General features: G+C 44.2%; 1 pseudogene; it reads left to right on the top strand.

Annotated features, from left to right (window-relative positions):
- Positions 1 to 5,428: 5,428 nt before the first annotated feature.
- LOC131959152 (GPI-linked NAD(P)(+)--arginine ADP-ribosyltransferase 1-like) lies at positions 5,429 to 7,962 on the top strand (annotated as a pseudogene).
- Positions 7,963 to 18,158: the final 10,196 nt, after the last annotated feature.

The following is an 18,158-nucleotide window of genomic DNA, read 5'->3' as shown; positions in this document are numbered from 1 at the left end:
TGTTAGAGTAGAAAGGAACTCAACACTTTGGGCCTTCTTATAGGCAATTGGCTCATTTGACTTTATGAGGGACACCTTTGCACCCTCACATGCTGCAAATGCTTAGACATGATGATACCCTTTTTTTTTTTTTTTTTTTAAAGTCATCATTACACCCACTACCTTTAAGAATAGATAATGAAACTGTTCCCTCTCCTCATTTTTTAAATGTTTATAATGTTTTTAATGTGATAAGGTGTTTTGATACATCAGGGAAATTGCATTTCAGGGTACATTATGTGCCTCTCTACTAGCCTTAATACAGTCTTTCAACTTCCAACTAATCATAGCACTTAGGATGACAGATGGAAATTCCACAGTACGTGTGCTTTGTGTCATCTCTATGGTAGCCCTAACTGCATACATTAAACAAATAGACAACACAAAAATTCAGATTGACCTTTTATTTAAGATGGATCATCTTCTTTGAGCTAGGGGAGGAACGGAGAATAATGATTAATACATTTGTGTTACAGTCAGCATACAGTGTGCATTGAAGGCATAACTCACCTCCCGCTCAAGTTTTTTTATTTCAAGGTCCAATTTTCTTATGGTCCTCTTTTTTATCTCTGAATCAAGCGCAAGGTCTTCCATCCTTCTTCGCTTGTACTGCATCTCCAGTTGGGACAGCTGTATCTGGCACTTGAGGTGTCTTGCATACAGCTGTCTGATAGCTTGTGAGTTCTGTAAACACATGACAATTAGCACAGCGGGAATTTTGCACAATTGAGTGTCCTTCCATTAATACTCACTATGTCACCAGGCTGGCTTTCCCCCTGTACAGCATCTGGGTCCTGTTACAGAATTAAGAGTTTGTGATTTTGTGTGGGCTCCAAATGATGACTCCTCACCATTGTAGACTGAATAGTACTTTCACAGGCTTGACATGATACCTCATGCCATCTGGAATCCAGAGAGACGGTCTCCTCCTCCTCCTCATCATCATCATCATCATCATCATCAGCAGCAGCAGCAGCAGCAGCAGCAGCAGCAGCAGCAGCAGCAGCAGCAGCAGCACTGGTGCCTTCACCCTATCACATTTAATGGGATTCATATTGAAGCTAGTAAAGAAAACATGCCAGGCCTACAGTATGCCTTTGATGGAGTACTCACTGGATCAGCATCGTCTGGTGCTGGTGGCTCCAACAGTGACACAGTGGTGCCAGAAACTGCAAGGCAATAGGCAAACCAAAGTCAGACAGTCCAAATGGATTCAATATGAATGTGGTTGTGTCCCATGTAGAGATGGAAGAATATACCTTGTATGAAGCGGGTGGCATCTTGGGAGGGACATGTGCTCGTCTCTGTCCCCCCAGGGATCCCCTCCAACACGGGCCTGCCTTTATTCATCCCTAAAGCCATGTCCTCTGCTGGGGTGAGGTCCGCTTTTGGGATCCCACCACCTGTGCCTTTTATATAGTTTCTCTTTTTAATCGCTAAAACAGTACAGACAGTGTGTGAGCAGGCACCTTCTGGGAACAATATGTGCTTGTGCATTGTTAAGTAGTAGTCAGGGCCCTTACCATTCTGCAGAATGTTTTTATATTTTGTTTTAACTTGCTGCCATGTCCGTTTCGGCCCAGTCATGTTTAATCTACATCACACACACAATATAAGAAAAGAACAACTTTATTTATCCCAAAAGGAAATTAAATGAAGCCAGTGAGCAAGAGACCTTGAGTCCTTTGAAAGGCGCTATATAAATTAGAGTTATTACTATTATTAGCTCATCTATTTATCAAATAATTATACAGTCTGTTGGAGTTCAATTTAAACAATTTCACTCATATTTGCAGTCGATTTCAATTAAAAATTCAACTGACTCATTCTCAGAGTACAACTGCGTTTTTTAAATTGTGAATTAAATATTTTGGATTGTAATTGTGAGGTTTCAGCGGAGCGGTGAGTGTGTAGTTGTGTTTACTTACGCATTCAGACGGTCAGCAATACTTTGCCACGCGTTTTCTCTTTGCTTAATAACTGTGGCGGTGTTTCCTTTCTTTTTTATGATTTCTTTGACCTCCTCGTACGCCTCCATCAGGATTTCTCCCTCCGACGGGGTAAAGTACGCCGCTCTACTAGTCATGGTGAATCAATGAATCAGTGATCGGTGGCGGGGTCTATCTGAGGAGCCGCGAGCGCGCACTGATCCAGGATAGGTTTCACCTGGCTTGATGAATCCGTGTCTGCTCATCCTGGATTGGGCTTTGTGCAACCAACTGAGCCTGGACGCTGTTGTTTTGGATTCTTTGAGCCCGGCTCAGTCACTGATCCTGGATGTCTTAATCCTACTTTTGTGCAATAGGCCCCAGGCCTTGCCCTGACCTACTAACAAACTTGTTAGCACAAACATTTTTCCTTGTTATGATTTACAGAGATTCTCACACGGGATTTTCATTCGGCCTTCTGTGGTCTCCCCTCTCCAGACACACATACACACACACACACACACACACACACACACACACACTCACACTCACAAACGCACATACACACACAGCAAAAACTGTGCACCAATATATCTGGATGTCATTCTTTGTGATTTATAGAATCTTAATCAGTTTAAGCAAATGGAATATATGTAATTAAAGTAATCATAGTTTTCTACATCAATATTAACACACAAACACAATCAATGTATCAAATCATATTGTCTGACTTAATATAAATGCATAGAGATATTTATTACAGTCAAGGTTTGACCTCTGATAGTGACCTGCGTCACTCACAGAGAACAGAGACAGACCACAGAGAAGCAGAAATAAAGCATAAAACCATTTACCAATATAGAAAATAATCAATTATTTTAACATCGTCTACACACTGAAGAGTACAGAGAAGTCTGTTTCCAATCTGAACTGTGCTCTTTAAGTTTAGCAAATTATCTTGAATCAATATTTATGTGAATATGTAATTGTTGACAGTCATATTTGAATAATTCAGCAAAGTCAAATTGACTTTAAAGGTTCTAGAATAGAAAATGCATGAAATGAAACACTTAAAATTGTGTCATTGTCATAGTGGATCTGTTTAAATGTTTAAATGAATATAAACTATTTGTTGAGTTGAATACAATTAAAGTAATACATTGTTTTATTGTGAACTGTATTTAAATTTTAATGTGTCCTACAATGCTACTATATGAAAACTGTGTTTGAGAGAATAAATAAACACCCTCGTGTTTCTCAAGTTGCATCTTTGTTCAATGCTTTTACATTTACAGTATTTTATCATTTATCATGAAGAATTTTTTTTCAAAACTCTTTAAACTGTCTGCATTCAACTCACTGCAACCACCAAGAACACACACACGTCTCTGAACAGACAGAATACATTTAGAACTGCAATAATCGTGTTTAAAGCAAGGGGGCAACATTGGATAATGTTTTGTGACAGGGAGGAGGCTAGAATTTAAGAGGAGAGTTTCATTTTAAAACAAAGAAGAGTTTGTGTCTCTCAGGCTGTGGGGGGATATAGTGGAATAGGCTGAAACAAAGCACAGATATGAATCAATTCTTTTTTCAAGTTTTTTATTGAGAACAATTGGTATATACCTGAACTGCAAATTTACTAGGCATAGTCATTCATATATGTTTTTAGATATGTATTTCATTTGGGTTGTAAGTAAATTGGGGATAGTATATTGGTTGGAAATCAATTTGGGAATTTATTTCAATAAAATCATAATGCAAATACATCATATAAAATGAATATGGTTCTAAGGCCATAACAGAAAGTTCAGTATTCACTCGTCCAACTATTTTATATTGTGGTGCCCTCAGCTTGAAGACAACATCCTAAAATATAAATAGAAACAGTTTTTTGTCCTTTTTCTTGCATTTTTTTAAATGATGCAGCAGAAACCTGGAGACAGAGCTTATACCAGCATGTGTAGAACAAAAACGAAGTCTGTTATAGAAGATAATCATGAGCAGAAAAGGAAACGTCATCATTCCTCTTCACAACCCAAGAATGCAAATTCAGTTTCGATAGAGATCAGAGAGCCGAACAGTCTCAGGCCAAAGAGACTCCAAATGAACACAAAGAACCACAAACGTCTGCACAGAGACAAAAAAAAATCATGAAGAGACATAAACTCACATTTTATGAAGGAGAAATGAGAAAATAAAGTGAAGTTTTGTATCTGTCGTTTCTGACCATGAAACTAAAGATGACTTGTTTGACAGTTGCTGCTCTTGTTCCAGTTCCACAGAGTCTCCAGGTTATCAGATTGCTCAGGACACGCTGCTTCATTGTGTTGGTTCAATTCAAATCATCCCAATGAGCTGGAGTGGTGCAGCCTGCAGGTAAAGACAGACACACCTGTATTCTCTCTGACCTGAAACAGCCACTCCAGATCTCAGGTGTGAACCTTCACCTGCACAGTGACAAAGTGAAAAAGGTGCAAACATCAGGAAGAAATGCAGAAAATGTACACTGTGTGCAGTTAGACACAAACAGCTTTCCTCTGATATTAAACTACCACAACTGTGAACAACTAGACGCTAACATCAGTCAGTTTATATGGTCAGAATAAGTTTGATTGTCCCTAAAAAACTGCAGTAATAGTTTATATTATATTTATTATGTTCTACTACAGCAACAACATGTCTGATCATTGACTCTGATGCACAATACATTTCTAAAAATGTAAATAAACTACTGAACATAACAAATATTCATTCTCTGTGGCAACATTTTGTGAAACATGTTTTCAATGTACAAGATGGTAAACACCACAACATTTAGCTGGCAGCTGTAATTACTGTTCAGGCCGAGATTTTACATGAAAAACTTAAATGAAAATTTTAAAATGCTGCTTATAAAATGCATCAATAATAATAATCCAATAATATATTTAGAATATATAAAATATTCTGCATAAAGAGTACTTTTACTTTTGATACTTTCAGTACATTTTGATGCTGATACTTTTGTACTTTTACTTCAGTAAGTTTTGGATGCAGGACTTTTAATGGTAGTGGAGTAATTTCACAGTGTGTATTAGTACTTTTACTGCAGTAAAGGATCTGGATACTTCTTCCACCACTTGTCTCTGTTAATGTTCTCTGTGGTCATTTTGAGTCTCTTAGGCCCGTTCAGAACAAAGGAGTGATCGGATCTCTTACCCCTACGAGCTGGAACTGAATTTGCATTCATAGTTTGCAGATTTGTAAAGAGAAGCGATAACTTTCCCTTCATGCTCATGATTATCTTTAAAACAGTCCCCTCTTGTGTTATACAGCCACTGTTTAACCTCCTTCATTTCTGCCTATATAAGTGCTCTCTACCCAGTTCATGTTACCAGTTGACGGGTTCTTCTGTTCGACTCCACGGGTTCTCAGATTATTTGATCTAACAGCTGTGTCTCCAGGGTTCTTGGTGGAAGATGATGAAGCTGGTGGTTTGGGCAGCAGTACTGCTCACTTATGGAGTCCCTGCAGGAAATGCAAAGATAGAGCTAGTACTAGATGGTATTGTAACCCAGGTAACCCCAAGGACCTCTGCTGATGATGTGTTCTTAAGTTGTCTGTTTTTTCTTTGAAGGACCCTGCTGGACTTGGAGCTGTGGTTGGAGCTGTGGTTGGAGCTGTGATTGGAGCTGTGGTTGGAGCTGTGATTGGAGCTGTGGTTGGAGCTGTGGCTGGAGCTGTGGTTGGAGCTGTGGTTGGAACTGGAGTTGGAGCTGTGGTTGGAGCTGTGATTGGAGCTGTGGTTGGAGCTGTGATTGGAGCTGTGGTTGGAGCTGTGGTTGGAGCTATGGTTGGAGCTATGGTTGGAGCTGTGATTGGAGCTGTGGTTGGAGCTGTGGTTGGAGCTGTGGTTGGAGCTGTGGTTGGAGCTGTGGTTGGAGCTGTGATTGGAGCTGTGGTTGGAGCTGTGATTGGAACTGTGGTTGGAGCTGTGGTTGGAGCTGTGGTTGGAGCTGTGGTTGGAGCTGTGATTGGAGCTGTGGTTGGAGCTGTGATTGGAGCTGTGGTTGGAGCTGTGGCTGGAGCTGTGGTTGGAGCTGTGGTTGGAACTGGAGTTGGAGCTGTGGTTGGAGCTGTGATTGGAGCTGTGGTTGGAGCTGTGATTGGAGCTGTGGTTGGAGCTGTGGTTGGAGCTGTGGTTGGAGCTATGGTTGGAGCTGTGATTGGAGCTGTGGTTGGAGCTGTGGTTGGAGCTGTGGTTGGAGCTGTGGTTGGAGCTGTGATTGGAACTGTGGTTGGAGCTGTGGTTGGAGCTGTGGTTGGAGCTGTGATTGGAGCTGTGGTTGGAGCTGTGGTTGGAGCTGTGGTTGGAGCTGTGATTGGAGCTGTGGTTGGAGCTGTGGTTGGAGCTGTGATTGGAGCTGTGGTTGGAGCTGTGGTTGGAGCTGTGATTGGAGCTGTGGTTGGAGCTGTGGTTGGAGCTGTGATTGGAGCTGTGGTTGGAGCTGTGATTGGAGCTGTGGTTGGAGCTGTGGTTGGAGCTGTGATTGGAGCTGTGGTTGGAGCTGTGGTTGGAGCTGTGATTGGAGCTGTGGTTGGAGCTGTGGTTGGAGCTGTGGTTGGAGCTGTGGTTGGAGCTGTGATTGGAGCTGTGATTGGAGCTGTGGTTGGAGCTGTGGTTGGAACTGGAGTTGGAGCTGTGGTTGGAGCTGTGATTGGAGCTGTGATTGGAGCTGTGATTGGAGCTGTGATTGGAACTGTGGGTTGAGCCAGAACGAGAGCTAGAGTTGGACTTGTGGCTGGATTTGGAGTTGTAGCTGTAGCTGCTGTTGTAGCTTTGGTTGTAGGTCAAACTGGAACTGTGGTTGGGGCAAACAGTCCTCTTCCTCTGGACATGGCTCCAACCTCTGTTGACGACATGTACGATGGCTGCATTGAAGAAATGTATGAGGTGGTGACAGACTACCTGGAGGATTAGAAGAAGAAAAACAGTAAATTTGTGGGATAGAATGTTGGAGCAGACAACAAAGAAAACCTGTATAAAGATTTAAATGATGCCATTCGAAGCCAGGGGCCTGAGTACAAGAACTTGTTTGGGTTTCACTCACTTCACTTTTACCTGACCAGCGCCAATCAAGATCTCACTCCATCTCACGAGTGTCTCACTGTCTACCAAAGAGACAATGAGTACTTTCGCCAAGATGCTGTCAACAAAGAGATTCGCTTCAGATCTTTCACTTCAACCTTGTGAGGTGGATACAGTGACGCTGATGAATTCGGGGACAAGTCATGCTTTGAGATCATCTCCTGCATGGGAGCAAACTAGTGGAATTTACTGTCTCAAATTGAGTGAGAAAGTGAATTAAAGATCAAGTCGATGTTCCTTTTAGTTTTCTTTATTATCAGACATCTGAATACACTGCCTAGGTACAGCAGAGGAGAACTTTGTCTAATCTCAAAGGCTTCTGAAAAAAGAGTCCTTCTCTAATCAAGCCATTTAATTCAAATGTTCCAGCCCATACCCAACGCATGGGCATGTTTCCTCCAGGAACGAGCATGCTGCTAAGTCTACTTTTTAACCTTAAAAGGAATTCACTGGAATATACTGTTTATATTCAAATTCCACAGCCTCTAATGTCTGACCAATCCCAGATCCTACAGTTCATTATTCTGGTTTAAACCAGTTGTTACAGTTCTGTACTGAACAAAAAGGTCAGACTGTGGCCCTTTAGTAAAGCAGAAGACTTAAAATAAAAGTAACATAAAATATACCACTTGTAACATAAAATATACTAGATATCATCTCTGAGTATTCTATGCATCCAGACAAAAGAGAAGTGCTGATTCCTCCTAACGGGTCTTCAAAGTCGTCGGAATAAAGAAGAGATCTCAGCAGCCAGATCTTCCATGTGAGGCTGTCTACAATGTGAAGAGTAAAGAGACAAATGTTTCCAATCTGAATTGGGCTCTTTTTTTAAAAAGAGCACTCTCACTTTTTACTAACATGTAAGATAACATTTAGGATGCATTATTTTAAGTTCAGCAAATGATCTTTAATCAATATTTATGTGAATATGTAATTGTTGTCAGTGATATTTGAACAATTCAGCAAAGTCAAATTGAATTTAAAGGTTCTAGAATAGAAAATTAAAAAAATGTAACTCTTAAAATTGTGTTATTGTCATAGTGGATGTGTTTTAAATGTTTAAATGAATATAAACTATTTGTTGAGTTGTATACAATTAAAGTAAGACATTGTTTTATTGTACACAATATTTATTTAATTTATTTGAATATTTATTTGAATATAGTATATATTTATATGTATTTGAACACAATATTTTGTTGTGAACTGTATATAAGTTGGAATGTCAATGTATACAAACTGTGTTTGAGAGAATAAATAAACAGCCTCGTTCAATGCTTTTACACTTACAGTATTGAAGATTTTTTTTCAAACTCTTTAAACTGTCTGCATTAAACTCACTGCAACCACCAAGAACACACACACGTCCTGAACAGACAGAATACATTTAGAACTGCAATAATCGTGTTTAAAGCAAGGGGGCAACATTGGATAATGTTTTGTGACAGGGAGGAGGCTAGAATTTAAGAGGAGAGTTTCATTTTAAAACAAAGAAGAGTTTGTGTCTCTCAGGCTGTGGGGGGATATAGTGGAATAGGTTGAAACAAAGCACAGATATGAATCAATCCAAATGCAAATACATCAGATAAAAAGAATATGGTTCTAAGGCCATAACAGAAAGTTCAGTATTCACTCAGCTGACTATTTTATACTGTGGTGCCCTCAGCTTGAAGACAACATCCTAAAATATAAATAGAAACAGTTTTTTGTCCTTTTTCTTGCATTTTTTTAAATGATGCAGCAGAAACCTGGAGACAGAGCTTATACCAGCATGTGTAGAACAAAAAGGAAGTCTGTTATAGAAGATAATCAGGAGCAGAAAAGGAAACGTCATCATTCCTCTTCACAACCCAAGAATGCAAATTCAGTTTCGATAGAGATCAGAGAGCCGAACAGTCTCAGGCCAAAGAGACTCCAAATGAACACAAAGAACCACAAACGTCTGCACAGAGACAAAAAAAAAATCATGAAGAGACATAAACTCACATTTTATAAAGGAGAAATAAGAAAATAAAGTGAAGTTTTGTATCTGTCGTTTCTGACCAGGAAACTAAAGATGACTTGTTTGACAGTTGCTGCTCTTGTTCCAGTTCCACAGAGTCTCCAGGTTATCAGATTGCTCAGGACACGCTGCTTCATTGTGTTGGTTCAATTCAAATCATTCAAATGAGCTGGAGTGGTGCAGCCTGCAGGTAAAGACAGACACACCTGTATTCTCTCTGACCTGAAACAGCCACTCCAGATCTCAGGTGTGAACCTTCACCTGCACTGTGACAAAGTGAAAAAGGTGCAAACATCAGGAAGACATGCAGAAAATGTACACTGTGTGCAGTTAGACACAAACAGCTTTCCTCTGATATTAAACTACCACAACTGTGAACAACTAGACGCTAACATCAGTCAGTATCACAGCAATTTGACACTCCTCAAAGGTTTTCTTTGTCAAATCAATTCCTCAGTTTGTGCTTTGTTTTTAATAGGATGGTGGGATGAAGGTGGGATGGGCGGAGGGTGTTTGCTTGTTTCTGTCACACCGCGGTGAGTGTTTTGTCAAGTTGCGTTTTTGTCCTGTCTCTGTCTTGTCAATTCCTGTTTTTATTTTGAAAAGTAACTCTCCTCTCGTTTCAGGTCACTTGCCCTTCCTCATGTGTCTCCAGTCTGATTGTCTTCCCTGATTCCCTGATTGTGTCCACCTGTTCCCCATTACCCTCATGTGCTTATAGTCTGTGTCTCCCCTTTGTCCTGTGCCAGTGTGTCATGTCTTTTGTCCGTACCACTAGCTCTGAACCACAGTATTGCCACAGTCATAGTCTAGTTAATTTGTTGTTTTTCCTTAGCCCTCGTAAAGAGTGATTTTTTGTTGGCCTTTTGCCCCTTTTTGCTTAGAGATCTCCTCAGTTTAGTTTTGGTTCTCTCTTAGTAAATCCCTCGTTTTTTGAGGCGCTTTTTGTTACCTGAAGCTCCGTATTTCTTGGACACAAATAAAGACCTTGTTTTTCTCATCTACTCTGCATCCGAGTCCTATTCCTGGGTTTCCCCCCCGTGTCAGTACACACTGGCCAGCATGGACTCGGCAGAGCAGGACCAGCTGACCGCGGCGCTGCGCTCCCAGGCGTCCATACTCACGCAGCAGGAGGAGCAGGTGACCAGCCTTGGCCAAGGACTCAGAGGACTCGCGCTCAGCCAAGAGGAGTTTAAGGCCACCGTGATGTCCAAGGTGGGTCTCCTCAGCTCCCAGGTGGAGCAGCTTCTCCTCATCCTCGCCAAGAACCCGGCAGCAGCGCCTGAACCGCCCCCTGCGTCTCCGGAGCCCTCTCCCTCATCCACGCGCTCTGGCGCATGCACCAGGCTGGCTCCCCCGGAGCGGTACTCCGGGGACCCCGGACTAAGTAGGTCCTTCATCACGGAATGCAAAATGCATTATGAACACTCACCCCATGATTTTCCCACTGAGAGATCCAGAGTTGCCTTCATGATGTCTCACCTCACGGGGAGGGCCCAGGCGTGGGCCACCGCGGAGTGGGCCAGAGACTCCGAGGTGTGTGCGTCACAGAGGAGTTTCACCGAAGCTCTCAGACTCGTCTTTGACCCGGTGGCGACAGATCGGGAGAGGGCTCGGGAACTCTGCAGGCTGAAGCAGGGAGCTGATTCAGTTTGTGATTATGCCATCCGCTTCCGCACCCTGGCTACGGAGAGCGGGTGGAACACCGCCGCCTTGTACGATTTTTTTTTGAAAGGGCTCGCAGATCCTATCCAGGATCTTCTGGTCCCGCTGGACCTCCCTCCGGACCTCGACTCCCTCATCGCTCTCGCCGTCCGCATGGATAACCGGCCGCAGGAGAGGAAGCAGCAGCGCGGGTCCAGGTTGGTGCCAGCCACTTTGCCAGGCCCCTCCGCGGCTCCTTGGCGCACGGCGCCACGTCGATCTCCTCCCGAGCCACTTCCTCGCCCTTCTGCTGAGCTGGAGGAGGAACCGATGCAGCTGGGAAGGTCCCGGCTTTCTCGGGAGGAGTGGCAGCGGCGATCCCAGGAAGGCAGGTGCTTTTACTGTGGCACACAGGGCCACCTCATCGCCGCCTGCCCCGTGAAAGCGACCTTGGTGGTGAGTCATTTCACAGCCGTCACCCCCATCCCACGAAAGTTAACAACCGTAACGATTACGCACCTTGGCAAGGACACTGAGCAGGGTGTTTTGATTGACTCGGGGGCGGATGGGAGCTTGATTGACTGGGGGTTTGCTCAGAGACTGGGGCTCCAGGTAGAGCCGCTGAGTAAGCCTATTAAGGCGAGGGCGCTTAACGGGCGCGCACTATTTGACATTACACATATTTCTGAACCAGTACACATTCACATCGCTGATCATGAGGAGCACATTAGACTATACCTGATTAACTCACCTCAGCACTCTCTCATCCTCGGGCTCCCGTGGCTGGTGCGCCACAACCCACGCATAGATTGGCAGACCGGGGACATTATTGGGTGGGGGGAGGGTTGTAAGATCTGTTGCCGGGACCCACGGCCCCAGAATGAAATTCTCACTCTGAATAATGTTTCTGCTAACCCTGCCATAGACCCAGAGACCATCGACCTGACCACAGTACCAAGCTGTTATCACCACCTCGCGGAGGTTTTTAGTAAAAGTAAGGCCACAGCTCTTCCACCACATCGCTCCTATGACTGCCCCATCGAGCTCCTGCCGGGCTCCACCATTCCCAAGGGCCGGCTTTATTCGGTTTCTGGGCCTGAAAGGCAGGCCATGAACGACTACATTGAAGCCTCACTGAAAGCAGGCCTGATTCGACCCTCCTCGTCCCCAGCCGGGGCTGGTTTCTTTTTTGTAAAAAAAAAGGATGGAACCCTCCGCCCCTGTATTGACTATAGCCCCCTCAACGAGATCACTGTAAAGAATAGATGTCCCCTTCCCCTCATGACTTCAGTATTCGACCAACTTCAACAGGCGCAGATCTTCACCAAATTAGACCTGCGTAATGCATATCACCTCGTCCGCATTCGGGAAGGGGATGAGTAGAAGACTGGTTTTAACACACCTTCAGGACACTGAGTATTTAGTCATGCCGTTCGGCCTCACAAACGCTCCAGCAGTATTTCAATCTATGATAAATGATGTGTTGAGAGACTTTCTAGATCACTTTGTATATGTCTACTTAGATGACATCCTGATCTACTCTCCCGACTTGGAGACTCACAAGAGACACGTCCAACTTGTTCTGCAACGTCTCCTTGAAAATAAGTTGTTTGTAAAGGCTGAAAAGAGCGAATTTCACGCCGATACCATCTCCTTCCTAGGCTTTATCATAGCTCCTGGAAGGGTTCAGATGGACCCGGCAAAAGTTAGCGCTGTAGCTGAGTGGCCCACACCCGATAGCCGCAAGAAAGTGCAGCAATTCTTAGGATTTGCCAACTTTTACAGGCGGTTTATCAGAGGCTTCAGCGCGACAGCGGCTCCTCTCCATGCTCTCACTTCTCCACAGGTGCCATTCCGCTGGTCCGCCGACGCGGACGCAGCCTTCCGAGAGCTTAAGCGGCGGTTCACCACAGCACCCATCCTCACGCTCCCCGACCCCTCTCGCCAGTTCGTGGTGGAAGTTGACGCTTCCAATGAGGGGATCGGGGCTGTTCTGTCCCAACGAGCCGAGTCGGACAACAAGCTCCACCCCTGTGCCTTCCTGTCACGACGCCTGACGGCAGCGGAGCGAAACTACGACGTGGGAAATCGGGAGCTGCTGGCAGTGAAGGTGGCGCTGGAGGAGTGGCGGCACTGGCTGGAGGGGGCACAACACCCGTTCCTGGTTTGGACAGACCATAAAAACCTGCAGTACATAAGAAAAGCCAAACGGTTGAATTCTCGTCAAGCCCGCTGGTCATTGTTCTTTAACCGTTTTCAATTCTCCCTATCTTACAGACCGGGGTCAAAGAACACTAAGCCTGATGCCCTGTCCCGTCTTTTCAGCCCCGAGCCCGTTGCCACGGAACCTGACCCCATCCTTCCACTTAACCATGTGGTTGGAGCGGTTACCTGGCCCATAGAAGCCGAGGTGAAGCAGGCGAATGGTGAGACCCCTCCACCTAGTGGGTGCCCCGAAAATCGTCTGTTTGTTCCTGTTAATCTGCGCCCACAGGTGATTCACTGGGCTCACTCGTCTCTGCTCACCTGCCATCCGGGCGTACGTCGGACCATGTTCGCCATCGCACAGCGGTTCTGGTGGCCGTCCATGGAGCAGGAGGTTCAGGAGTACGTTGAGACGTGTCCAGTCTGTGCCAGGAACAAGAACTCCTCCAGAGCCCGCGCAGGCTTGCTGCAGCCCCTCCCCATCCCGTCCCGGCCGTGGGCGGAGATCTCCATGGACTTTGTCACGGGGCTCCCGATCTCCAGAGGTAACACTACGGTCTTAACCGTAGTGGACAGATTCTCTAAGATGGCACATTTCATAGCCTTGCCTAAACTGCCGTCTGCTAAAGAAACAGCTGAGTGTATGATGAACAATGTGTTTAGGATCCACGGATTCCCTCAGGACATTGTGTCAGATCGGGGGCCCCAATTTATCTCACGGTTCTGGAGAGAGTTCTGCAAACTAATCGGAGCTACTGTTAGCCTCACATCGGGGTACCATCCAGAGGCTAACGGCCAGACGGAACGCCTTAATCAGCAGCTGGAAACCGGCCTCCGGTGCCTGGTGGCACAGAATCCAGCGTCTTGGAGTCAACACCTGACATGGGTCGAGTACGCCCACAATTCCCTTCCCACCTCTGCCACCGGTATGTCCCCCTTCAAATGTGTGTTTGGTTACCAACCCCCTGTCTTTTCTGAGTCTGAACCTGAAGTGTCGGTGCCCTCCGCCCATGCCCTAGTCCGCCGGTGCCGCCGCATCTGGGCAGCAGCCCGCCAGACACTAATCCGTCAAGGGGACAGGGTTAAGAGAGCAGCAGACCGCAGGAGGAGACCGGCTCCTGCCTATCAACCTGGCCAGCGGGTGTGGCTCGCTGCCAAGGAGCTGCCGTTGCAGGTGGAGTCCCGCAAACTGGCTCCACGCTTTGTTGGTCCATTCCCCATCTCTAAAATCATCAATCCAGCAGCCGTGCGCCTCCGTCTGCCCCGGTCCCTCAGAGTACATCCCACCTTCCATGTCAGCAAGATTAAGCCTGTCAAGGAGAGCGTCATGGTGCCGGCAACCAAGCCACCCCCGTCTCCCCGAATGGTCAAAGGGGGGCCTGTTTATGCTGTTAAGAAGCTGTTGGCAGTGCGCAATCGAGGTCGGGGCAGGCAGTTCCTTGTGGACTGGGAGGGGTATGGCCCAGAGGAACGACAGTGGATCCCAGCCAGGTTCATCATGGACCCTGACCTCATTCGAGACTTTTATAAGGAACACCCTGAACAGCCTGGGCCGTCGGGTGTCGGCCCTAGAGGGGGGGGTACTGTCACACCGCGGTGAGTGTTTTGTCAAGTTGCGTTTTTGTCCTGTCTCTGTCTTGTCAATTCCTGTTTTATTTTGAAAAGTAACTCTCCTCTCGTTTCAGGTCACTTGCCCTTCCTCATGTGTCTCCAGTCTGATTGTCTTCCCTGATTCCCTGATTGTGTCCACCTGTTCCCCATTACCCTCATGTGCTTATAGTCTGTGTCTCCCCTTTGTCCTGTGCCAGTGTGTCATGTCTTTTGTCCGTACCACTAGCTCTGAACCACAGTATTGCCACAGTCATAGTCTAGTTAATTTGTTGTTTTTCCTTAGCCCTCGTAAAGAGTGATTTTTTGTTGGCCTTTTGCCCCTTTTTGCTTAGAGATCTCCTCAGTTTAGTTTTGGTTCTCTCTTAGTAAATCCCTCGTTTTTTGAGGCGCTTTTTGTTACCTGAAGCTCCGTATTTCTTGGACACAAATAAAGACCTTGTTTTTCTTAACTACTCTGCATCCGAGTCCTATTCCTGGGTTTCCCCTCCGTGTCAGTTTCTACGTTTCATTATCTTTTTATTATTATTAATTATTTTCTCCTTTCCTTTTTATGTAAAGGGCTTTGTGTTGCATCTCTCTTGTATGAAAAGTGCTATACAAATAAAGTCTGATTGAAATCAAATGTCAGCCATCTCTATATATTAATCAAATAATGTCAATGCTAAGAAATAATAATTGGCTGATGATATGGTCAGAATAAGTTTGATTGTCCCTAAAAACTGCAGCAATGTTTTAAATTATATTGATTATATTCTACTACAGCAACAACATGTCTGATCATTGAATAGTATTGTATAGTATATTTATTGGAATTATAGTATTTGGGAATTTATTTCAATAAAATCATAATACAAATACATCACATAAAAAGAATATGGTTCTAAGGCCATAACAGAAAGTTCAGTATTCACTCAGCTGACTATTTTATACTGTGGTGCCCTCAGCTTGAAGACAACATCCTAAAATATAAATAGAAACAGTTTTTTGTCCTTTTTCTTGCATTTTTTTAAATGATGCAGCAGAAACCTGGAGACAGAGCTTATACCAGCATGTGTAGAACAAAGAAGAAGTCTGTTATAGAAGATAATCATGAGCAGAAGGGAAACGTCATCATTCCTCTTCACAACTCAAAATGCAAATTCAGTTTTGATAGAGATCAGAGAGCCGAACAGTCTCAGGCCAAAGAGACTCCAAATGACCACAAAGAACCACAAACGTCTGCACAGAGACAAAAAAAAATCATGAAGAGACACAAACTCACATTTTATGAAGGAGAAATGAGAAAATAAAGTGAAGTTTTGTATCTGTCGTTTCTGACCAGGAAACTAAAGATGACTTGTTTGACAGTTGCTGCTCTTGTTCCAGTTCCACAGAGTCTCCAGGTTATCAGATTGCTCAGGACACGCTGCTTCATTGTGTTGGTTCAATTCAAATCATCCCAATGAGCTGGAGTGGTGCAGCCTGCAGGTAAAGACAGACACACCTGTATTCTCTCTGACCTGAAACAGCCACTCCAGATCTCAGGTTTGAACCTTCACCTGCACTGTGACAAAGTGAAAAAGGTGCAAACATCAGGAAGAAATGCAGAAAATGTACACTGTGTGCAGTTAGACACAAACAGCTTTCCTCTGATATTAAACTACCACAACTGTGAACAACTAGACGCTAACATCAGTCAGTATCACAGCAATTTGACACTCCTCAAAGGTTTTCTTTGTCAAATCCACTGTCAGCCATCTCTATATATTAATCAAATAATGTAAACTCTAAGAAATATTAATTGGCTGATTATATGGTCAGAATAAGTTTGATTGTCCCTAAAAAACTGCAGTAATGGTTTATATTATATTGATTATGTTCTACTACAGCAACAACATGTCTGATCATTGACTCTGATGCACAATACATTTCTAAAAAAGAATGTAAATAAACTACTGAACATAACAAATATTCATTCTCTGTGGCAACATTTTGTGAAACATGTTTTCAATGTACACGATGCTAAACACCACAACATTTAGCTGGCAGCTGTAATTACTGTTCAGGCCGAGATTTTACATGAAAAACATGATACATTTAACGTGATTCCAATTTGGGTTTTTTTTTTATATGCTGCTTATAAAATGCATCAATAATAATAATCCAATAATATATTTAGAATATATAAAATATTCTGCATAAAGAGTACTTTTACTTTTGATACTTTCAGTACATTTTGATGCTGATACTTTTGTACTTTTACTTCAGTAAGTTTTGAATGCAGGACTTTTAATGGTGGTGAAGTCATTTCACAGTGTGTATTAGTACTTTTACTGCAGTAAAGGATCTGGATACTTCTTCCACCACTTGTCTCTGTTAATGTTCTCTGTGGTCATTTTGAGTCTCTTTGGCCCGTTCAGAACAAAGGAGTGATCGGATCTCTTACCCCTACGAGCTGGAACTGAATTTGCATTCATTGTTTGCAGAGTTGTAAAGAGAACTTTACAACTTAACTTTCCCTTCATGCTCATTATTATCTTTAAAACAGTCCCCTCTTGTGTTATACAGCCACTGTTTAACCTCCTTCATTTCTGCCTATATAAATGCTCTCTACCCAGTTCATGTTACCAGTTGACGGGTTCTTCTGTTCGACTCCACGGGTTCTCAGACTACCTGATCTAACAGCTGTGTCTCCAGGGTTCTTGGTGGAAGATGATGAAGCTGGTGGTTTGGGCAGCAGTGCTGCTCACTGGAGTCTCTGCAGGAAATGAAAAGGTAGAGTTTATACTGGATGGTTTGCTTCATTGTTACTGCTGTGCACTGACATTTGTGAGTAAGATAACCGTAAAACAAGGTAATGTGTTCTTATATTGTCTGTTTTTTCTTTGTAGGAAGCTGCTGGTGCTGGAGCTGTGGCTGGACCGAGCAGTACCGTTCATCTGGACATGGCTCCGAACTCTGTGGATGACATGTACGACGGCTGCAAAGACGAAATGTACCAGGTGGTGGGAACATACCTGGAGAACGAGATAAACAAAAACCCCAAATTCAAAAATGCCTGGGACGTCTCAGTGAAACGGTACAACAAGAAATTTCCCAAATCAAAACCCTTCCTGGGAAAAGATCGGATCGTAGCTCTTTACGTCTACACCTTTGGCCCAGATAATATCTATCTTGATCTCAATGATGCGGTTCGCAGCCAGCGGCTTCTGTACGAGACCTCGTTCGGGTTTCACGCATTTCACTTTCTCCTGACTGACGCCATTCAGGCTCTCAGAGCTAAGAGGGAAGACAACGAATGTGTCACTGGCTACCGGAGAGTCGACAAGCCCTTTGACCACGTTCCAAACACTCAGGTTCGCTTTGGCTCTTTCACGTCAACCTCCATGGGTCAGTACAGTAATAAACCTGAAAGATTCGGAGACAAGACGTGCTTCAAGGTCGTCACGTGCATGGGAGTGGACGTCTCCATGTATTCTAGATTTGAGAATGAGGGAGAAGTGCTGATTCCTCCTTACGAGGTCTTTAAAGTCGTCGGGATAAAGAAGAGATCTCAGCAGCCAGGTCTTCCATGTGAGGTGGAATATGAGCTGAGGAGCACAAATACGCCTGTTTCCAA

This window comes from Centropristis striata, chromosome 21 (genome assembly GCF_030273125.1).
Source record: "Centropristis striata isolate RG_2023a ecotype Rhode Island chromosome 21, C.striata_1.0, whole genome shotgun sequence".
Taxonomy (NCBI): Eukaryota; Metazoa; Chordata; class Actinopteri; order Perciformes; family Serranidae; genus Centropristis; species Centropristis striata.
Note: the sequence above shows the minus strand (reverse complement) of the source record. Positions and strands in the feature narration are given on the sequence as shown.